Source organism: Micrasema longulum, unplaced genomic scaffold (assembly GCF_059751315.1).
Source record: "Micrasema longulum isolate JH-2025_06_02 unplaced genomic scaffold, ASM5975131v1 h1tg000107l, whole genome shotgun sequence".
Classification (NCBI taxonomy): domain Eukaryota; kingdom Metazoa; phylum Arthropoda; class Insecta; order Trichoptera; family Brachycentridae; genus Micrasema; species Micrasema longulum.
This window is the reverse complement of record NW_028277313.1, coordinates 1,218,093-1,225,191: the sequence shown is the minus strand read 5'-3', so window position 1 is coordinate 1,225,191 and position 7,099 is coordinate 1,218,093.

Sequence of the window (7,099 nt, the reverse complement as noted above, 5' to 3'; positions counted from 1 at the left end):
AATATTTTGGATTCTCAAGATAACTTATTTTGTTCATGAAAAACTGCACTATTTTATTATTGAACTAGACAGTTTTTTGTTCCTTCTAGAAACCTACATGATATACGCGATGTTGTGATGTAAGCAACGTTGTATCAAATTTAAGTTGGTACGACTACCTCAAAAGGTTACAATACGTTTTTCTTAAGTCATTTTTAGGTGAAAAATAAAATAAAGATTTTTAAGCAGGCGCGATATCGTCTATAAAATGTCCGGAAATATGTAAACGACTTAAACACAATGATGTGAAGTTATTACTTTGCTCATCATTACTTAAAATGTAAACGACATAAAATGTTAACTCGGAGGGACTACAGTTGTTTAAATGTGAATTTTAATTGAGTATTATTTTGGATAACGCGAAGAATGTTTGGAATATTCTAGAAAACGTATCCAACAGGAAGCAACGAATATTTAGCTGAAGTTATTTATGGAATGCCCGAGCTAATACAAACCATATCAATTGTATAATCTTTCACAATCAACTATGCCTTGCGTTGGATTATTACCAACGCACTTATCAATTCGCAAGTATTTAAAAAAATATATTTTCGTATATCCACAGACGGAAAAATAAAACAAAACATTTTTATGTAATTTTGAATAAATAATTTATCATGATTCACAAACGTCAAACAATACATTACAATTTGTAAAGGATAAATATTGTTCATCGATTATATGTGAACACATGTACAAATAAGCAAAAAAATATTTTTAAAAGTTGAGATGAACAAGTTTGATTCAAATTTTTCAAAAGTCCAAATGTTTGTTGCAAGAAGAATTTCCTCCTTAGGGAGTTATTTAGATCTAAATTTGTTGTGACAGAGAGAGACAACGTTTTTGAGAATGGAATATGGAATTCTAAGTATTCACAGGGACTATGACGTGTTTAAGTGGCCACTTTACACACCGTGTAACATTCACCATGCTGCCCAAGCTTTAACATCCACATTTCTTTGACTCGTCCATCTGTTGACTTTTGTGAAGTAAAAAGCTGAAACCTTTATCAGTGGGTGAGATTCATTTGGCTGAACCAGCCAATGACTGGTTATAAGCCCTGTGAATGCCTAGACTTCCATATTCCTTTCTCACAAATATTTTTCCACACTGGTGCAACAATTGCAAGTTTGATAATGTTTTTAATAAATAAAATCAAGCCTCATTCGATTCAAAATTTAATAATGCTGTATTATTCATCTCAGAGAATAAGAGTTAACACACGATTTCGACGAAAAGACAAAATATTTGAAAACAATCAAACTTAGTTTTAATAAATAGCCGAAAGCTGTAAATATATAATACTAAGATTTAAGTATGTACAAATGTTTGTAGATAAAGGCTAGAGCCCACCGCTTAGGCAGGATTGACATATATTGCAATAGAGATGGAGACTAATTTTGACATCTAATCTAGCTTCAATAGATAGCTTCATCTAGCTTATTAACAACAATCAAATATCTCAATTTAGTAAATGAGGTTTAGAATCTCAACCGTCCATGCCCTCAGTAGCTGCAAGACTTGTTGTAATCAAACTAAAACTTTAAAAAAATGTTTTTTTAAATATCGCTTTAACTCTAAATTTTATAGTCAAATTAAAAAAAATAAGAATGCCAATAGGGGATAGATTTTTTACTGCCCATGCGTACTGTAGCTGCAATACGTGCTGTAATTTAGCTCCTATATATCATAATTGGAGACGAGGGACTAGAATCCCCACCGTCCATGCGCTCTGTAGCTGCAAGACGTGCTGGGATTTTTATTTATTGTATAATTTTCTCAAAAACAGCACTATACAAATTATCCAAGTATATAAATATATATATGGGAATATTATAGAGAATTTACGGTAAATGTACTAAATAGTATTTTAAATATCACTATAGGTGCTACTGAAAAATCAGCCTATGAGAGATTGGCCCTGTAAATGTCTAGACATTCATATTTCATTTTAAAAAGATTCATCACTCAACGAATATAATATGTAGCTTACTCGTATATTAAAAATACTTTCAATTGAACTTTCAAAAAGTAAACGAATTCTAGGTTATAAAACTAGCATGGGTACTGACAGTATTTTTCTGGGTTATTTTGCGGTGTACGATGATGTATCAACAGTATCTACCCTTGCCGATGCCACAAAGATAGCGCAGTAAAATACAGTTTTATTAATAATTTTTATCGTTGTTAGACACCACATTAAAATACTGTAATAACTGTTTAAATTTAAAACTAAATCATAAACGACCAACGATTTACAAGTATTGGTAATGATTTTCACTTTTGTTAGATGCATGTATTGTAACCGAATAAGTTTTTTCGAATCGACAATTGATTGAATGTCGTCTAATATTAACATTAAATGAAGATATTGAAATTCAAAATTTTTTGCATGTTATTGTATTTAATTTATTTTGATTAATTTACGGACAAAGCTTATATTTACATTACAGATTTATTTTATATATACGGCTTAAGGCAATTACAACAGTTATTTGAAGAAACATATTATGTACAAGAAACTAAATACAAATAACATAAAACTGTGCAGCATAGACAAACAAGGGTAGGAAAATAATGGTTAAGAATGTTTTTATAAACCATATAAACATAAAGTAATAAAAATAGTAACAATAATAATAATAATAACAATAATAATTGAAAAATTAAATATTAATACTAATATTTATTAGGCATTTTAAGAAGAAAATAAATCACAATAAGGTAGCAAAAGGAACATTTTTACAATGTGTACATTAAAAAAATATGTATATATAATCCCTTATAATAGAGTACAATGTGCCTAATAAACTTCCCAATATATCGTAGGTATACTGGCAAAAATCGTTGTCGAAAATATGCGGATTTGACTTAATGATGCAGTTTTGTAAAGTTTTTAACGCTCTTTTTAACTGGCAAAATAAATTATGTCATATTAAATTTCATATATCTGCAGTTTTAGAAAAATAATTAAGGTTAAGTCGTATTTCCAGTATTTTATTCCGGCTAAAAGCTTTAAATAACTTAATATTTACTTAGTATTATATTAGTGTTACCACAAATCTAGTAATAAGAAATAAATGGGAAGAAGTTGTTAGAAGTTTTAGGAAAGAATCTGATTGAGATCCACAAAAAACAAATGCTGTTTGTAAACATTCAAAAACAAACTTTTTTTATACACAAAAAACAAACTTCTTTCCATTTTTTTTGTAATTGTTGCATTCTCCTCGAATGCAACCCCGGTAGATCAATGAATAAGACATTTATGCTCCTTATTTATGTTTTACATACTAGATTAAAGATTTTAATATCTACGAACACGCACAGCGCAAAGATCTATGTTTCTCTGAAAACCGCATGTAAATCGGTTAAGCCGTTTAGAAGGAGTTCAGTCACATCACACGAACAGAGGAATTATTTATATATAAAGATAAAAAAAGTTCTTAAATGAGCTTTTTATATCTTACTATATTTAAATAAGATATAAAAGAGTAAAATTGGAACAAAACTTAAATGCTTGATTTCTCGAAACACGGATTTAAGAGTTAAAGCTTTTTGCCAGTATCCAGGTCAATTCTATGTTCTGCTAAAAACAGCCAGACCGCTTTCATATAAAAAAAACTGCAAAAATCACCTTCTGAAAAAAGTGTCGATCACAAAAACAGCATTTCTCACTTTGCAGACCCCAGCACCTAAAACTCTAGAGACATCTTACGGTACTTTAAAAATCAGTTGAACTAGTCAAATAAATAATTCGATTCTTGTTTGCAATACAAAAAAAAGTAATGAATTTGTTAATTTGTTTATTTATACGCCTTTTAGGCTTTTACATGTTTTACATACATATATACAAATAAAGGCCGACATGTATTGTACACAGAAGTAGGAAAAATATAAATAATTTTAGAAGAAAAAGAAAGATATCAAAAATATCATCTATACATATGAGTACAAAATTGGAAAGAACAGAATTGCATTTTTTATATGAAGACAGAAATGTATCCCACACAAAAAAAGAGTAAAAAATAAAAATGAATTAAGAAGAGTAATAAAAAAAAAAAACAATCGTAATAATCATCATTACATATTAGTAGAAAATATACGGGGATACAAAACAATACATACATATATTGCAGAGGAGAACAGGAGTACATTTTTTCGTATAGGTTATATTAAAATAATCTTAAAATTAGAAGTTAGAATAATACTCATTTAAAATACAGATATAAGTCAATAAACGGTAAATAATTGAAATCAACATAGTATTATTTAGGTATTACAATTTAAAGATAGTAAATTGATACACTGCCTTTTAAAATGCATGCAATCATTATGTATCATTTGTCGAAAAGTCAAAAACATTCCAACTGATGTATAGATTTGATTATTCACTATTTTCATTAAAGTGCTATTATCTCAGTTTCACTTTTCTATGGCTGGCTGCTTTCTGCATAACTACGTTCAATTAACTAACAAAATATTTTTCTTTTATTTATAAATACTAAGTTAAGAATTTTATCGCACAACCGTCATCATTATATTAATACTAAATTAAAAGCCAAACCATTGCACGTTGCGCGTTGTTTATTACACAATTATTTGAAAATACGCTCTTAACGTTGTGAATGTGAATAAATAAATAAATCAATAAATTTGTCACAACTTGCTCCTTTGTAACAAATGAACGATTCGGCATTTGGAAATTTCCGAAGAAATTCTCGACAGAGCTGCAATTATTCAAACAGCATACACGACCATTCACTATGTCATCCTGGACAATATAATCGTCGAGGAAAGGTTAATCCTCAATGTATTCATCATTCTCCGTGTATCCTTCCACCTGCCGGTGCCTGCTTCGTCCTAATATCGAGACACGGAAAAAAGGAATGCACCCAAAACGCCCTACCAAACCGTAAACCCTGAATAATATATTAATTCTCTCAATTAATTAATTGGATATTATCATATTCAGCTTTGACACAGTCTCGTATCTAAGTGACACTATTCGTGACTGACGGTAATTTTTGAAATACATAATGCGGAAAAAATACAAATGTCGAAAAAAGTCATATTTTTTTTATTAGTCAATATGTTTTATAAACTGTATTATTTTTTTATTCTATTCAAATCTACTTTTATACATCTAGTAAATTTTATAACTGTAACTCTCCAAAAAAAGACAGTAACTCTTGTGCTTGGAGAGTAACTAAAACTATTATAGTTATTTTTTTATTAGAATTTATTTAATTTTGAATATACGAGTATATAAAAAAAAAACTTTTAAGATATAAAAAAAAGCAGAAAATGATGATACATTCATACCAATTAAAATTAAATGCAGTTGTTACACTTATTCAGAAAAAATCTTTAAATTTACTTTGAATTAATTTATTGATATATTAGTTTTGGGGAGATTATTGTAATTTTTGACACCTTTGTCAAAACAATTTTGACCATAATTTGTGTGGAATTTAGGAGTTTTAATATTATTTTGGTATCTGAGTGACTTATTAACATTAAATTATTTTATTTTTCCTTCTTTAAAAATTTGTATAATGCAATTTATTTTATAAATAGTGTCTACTGTGTGAACTTTCAATGATTCATACAAAATTTCAGTATTGAATGTTGGGTTTCTTTAAAATTACTTTAATAATTAATCTTTGTACTATTTTAAGAGGTTTTGATATATTGGCATATGCATCACCCCATCCAACAATACCGTATTGTAACAAAGATTGTACAATTGAGTAATGAGCTATATTTGTCGAGTGATTAAAGACCAGCCAAAGGTATCCTTTTCAGTCATATTATACATCATTTGTATACATTCTTTCGTACGTACCCGTTTTTTCGTTATAAATAATCGTATGCAGTTTGAGGCAAAAGAATCATTGATTTTTTGTCTAGGAGTAAGCGCAACTAGCGTTTCTTTATTTCTCGTGTTGAACCTATGGAAATCTCTGTTTCTCTTAAAACCATCAATATCTTTATGTAAGTTTTCAAAATATGTTGACATATGTTTGTCATTTTTGAGAACGGAAAATGGAAGTGTTGGCATTTACAGGGCTTATGACCTGTCGTTAACTATTGTTGTTTTTTATTTATTGTTTATTAATTTTATATTTTTGGCAGCAACAGTAATTATTGAGTTATTTTCAAAACATGATTTTTATGCAACGTATTATTAATATTTTTTGTACAGCTGTAGGCTGTATGTTCTCTCCTGAAAAAATAAAAACATTAGGGACTGTTTGTAATCCCGTAGGCCGTAGGTAGTGACGCGGACTCTAGATTAATGGGTTCGAGGTTCAAATCCCGTTCTACCACAGCTTGTTTCCCATTTTCTAACATATTTTGTGAAATATTTGGGTAAATTTATTATCATCATTCCCTTTCCGCACCTAGTGGTGCATAGGGCACTACATTGATGCACCAATCGTAGCGTATCTTGATCACTTTTGTTACATTAAAAAAAAAAGGAATAACCCGCTAAGCCTCTACTTATAGGCTTGTCAGCAAGTAGGATAGAAGAGATATGGAAGGAGGTATTGAAAAATACACCACAATTAATTAATCTCAACTTCTGAGGTGCGCGACTTAGGCGTCATTTTCGACCAAAAATTATCCTTCATTAGTCACATTAACAACATAACTAGTAAATCTCTGAAAATGTTGGGATTCGTGTTACGTGTGACTAATGAATTCAAAAACATAGGCACTTTGAAGTTGATGTATACTTCTTTAGTGAGAAGTCAGTTAGAGTACAACTCGACAATTTGGACTCCTTACTACAATTGTCATCAAAATTCTCTGGAAAGGGTCCAAAAAAAATTCTTAAGATACATAAATTTTAAACTTGGAATTAGTTATGAATTTTTAAATTACGATTTTTTATTAAAAACATTAAATTTGCTTAAACTTAACGATAGAAGAAAAATTATAGACCTGTTAAATTTGTATAAAATTGTGCATTCTATATGGGATTGCCCAGAACTTTTGTCACTCGTCAACTTCAGGGTGCCTGGAAGGATAACTAGGCGGGTGCCACCGTTTTGCA